Source organism: Triticum aestivum, chromosome 4A, assembly GCF_018294505.1.
Source record: "Triticum aestivum cultivar Chinese Spring chromosome 4A, IWGSC CS RefSeq v2.1, whole genome shotgun sequence".
Lineage (NCBI taxonomy): Eukaryota > Viridiplantae > Streptophyta > Magnoliopsida > Poales > Poaceae > Triticum > Triticum aestivum.
In genome coordinates, this window is record NC_057803.1 from 559,912,030 (window position 1) to 559,914,844 (window position 2,815).

Below are 2,815 nucleotides of genomic sequence, written 5' to 3' on the forward strand. Positions count from 1 at the left end.
CATCGGCGCCAGAAAAAGGTCTTGATAACCCACAAGTATAGGGGATCGCAACCGTTTTCGATAAGTAAGAGTGTCGAACCCAACAAGGAGCTACAGGTAGAACAAATATTCCCTCAAGTTCTATCAACCACCGATACAACTCTACGCATGCTTGACGTTCTCTTTACCTAGAACAAGTATGAAACTAGAAGTACTTTGTAGGTATTTTTGGATAGGTTTGCAAGATAATAAAGAGCAAGTAAATAAAGCTAGGGGATGTTTAGATAAAGAAACAATAAAGTAAATATAGCGAGTGTGGAAAAGTGGTGGTAGGAGTTGCGAAATTGTCCCTAAGCAATTGACTACTTTACTAGACCGTTAGCAAGTTTTATGTGGGAGAGGCCACTGCTAGCATGTCATCCCTGACTTGGAATTCTATGCACTTATGATTGGAACTATTAGCAAGCATCCGCAACTACTAACATTCATTAAGGTAAAACCCAACCATAGCATTAAGATATATTGGTCCCCCTTCAATCATGTATGCATCAATTTCTATGCTAGGCTGAAGCTTTTGTCACTCTTGCCCTCCAATACATAGTCCTATCAACATACAACTAACCCTATGGTGTGATCCACGTGCACGCTCATATGATGGGCACCAAAGGACAGCAACATAACCACAAGCAAATTAAATCAATCATAGCAATTCATCAACCACCGATAGGACAACGAAAATCTACTCAGACATCATAGGATGGCAACACATCATTGGATAATAATATGAAGAATAAAGCACCATGTTCAAATAGAGGGTACAACTGGTTGCGGGAGAGTGGACCGCTATATATAGAGGGGGAAGGTGATGGAGATATTGGTGAAGATGGCAGAGGTGTTGGTGAAGATCGCGGTGATGATGATGATAGCCACGGCAGCGTTCCGGCGCCAGCGGAAGAGAAGGGGAGAGGGCCCCCTTCTTCTTCTTCTCCTTCTTCTTCCTTGACCTCCTCCCTAGATGGGAGAAGGTTTCCCCTCTGGTCCTTGGCCTCCATGGCATGGGAGGGGTGAAAGCCCCTCCGAGATTGGATCTGTCTCTCTATCTCTCTCTGTTTCTGCGTTCTCGTATGTCTGCCCTTTCACCGTTTCATATATATGGAGATCCATAACTCCGATTGGACTGAAATCTTCACCGAGAATTTTTCCTTAAAATTAGCTTTCTTGCGGCAAAAGAATAGCAATAACTGCCTTATGAGGGGCCCATGAGGGTCAGGGGCGCACCCCCTGCCTCGTGGCCACCTCGGGCACCGTCTCACGTTGATTTTCTTCCAATATTCTCCAAATATTCCAAAAATATTCTCCGTCCATTTTTATCCCATTTGGATTCCGTTTGATATGGATTTTCTGCGAAACAAAAAACATGCAACAAACAGGAACTGGCACTGGGCACTGGATCAATATGTTAGTCCCCAAAAATAGTATAAAAAGTTGCCAAAAGTATATGAAAGTTGTAGAGTATTGGCATGGAACAATCAAAAATTATAGATACGACGGAGACGTATCACCTCCTCCCATGCCAAAGCTCTCTGGGACGGACTGTCGCGGGAGCAGAAGAAGGAGATGGCCGCCATTGTTGTCGGCTAGCAGGCCGGAAGGCAGCCTGAGGCCGACGATGCCCCAATGGAGGACATGGCCAACGACGAGCCGAAGGAATCCTCGTCATCGGTGCCACCGTCAGTGGTGCATTTCCATGACCGTCGGCGAGGCACGTGCCCATTACATGAACATGGTGCGGGAGAAGAAGTTCCGAGAGGGGCAGGCTGATACGTCTCCAATGTATCTATATTTTTTATTGTTTCATGCTATTATATTACCAATCTTGGATACTTTATATGCTTTATTATGCATTTTATATTATTTTTGGACTAACCTATTAACCCAGTGCCTAGTGTCAATTCATGTTTTCTGCTTGTTTTTGGTTTTTAAGAAAATCAGTAGCAAACAGAGTCCAAACGCTACGAATGTTTTTGATGATTTTTTCTAGACAAAAGATACCCTAGAAGCTTTGGGAGGAGACCAGATGACAAACGAGAATACGGCAAGGCAAAAGGGCGTGCCCTAGGGGTAGGCGCGCCCTGTTACCTATGGGCCCCATATGGCTCCGTCTGACCTAATTCCACTTCTATAATTCTCAAATATTGATAAACCCCCAGAGAGCCACTTGAAACATTTTATCCGCTGCCGCAAATCTCCGTTCTTCCACAATCCCATCTAGAGGCATTTTCCGGTACTCTGGATGAATCGATCACGGAGGGCTTCTACATCAACCTTGCTACCGTACCAATGATGTGTGAGTAGTTCACCACAGACCTACGGGTCCATAGCTAGTAGCTAGATGGCTTCTTCTCTCTCTTTGATCTTCAATACAATGTTCTCCGTGATCTCCATGGAGTTCTATCTGATGTAATCTTCTTTTGCAGTTTGTTTGTTGGGATCTGATGGATTGTGGGTTTATGATCAGATTATTCATTGAAAGTAATTGAGTCTCTTCTTAACTTTATTATGCATGATTATTATAGCTTTGTATTTCTCTCCGATTTATCCGCTTGGTTTGGTGAACTAGATTGATTTATCTTCAGCGGAGAGGTGCTTTGTAATGGGTTCAATCTTGCGCTCATCTCGTGGAAGAAGGGGTAGCGCGGCACGTATTTGTATTGTTGCCATTAAGGATAAAACGACGGGGTTTAATAATATTGTTTGAGTTTAGTTTGTCTACATCATGTCATCTTGCTTAAAGTGTTACTTTGTTTGTCATGAACACCAGCAAGTAGAGGGGCGA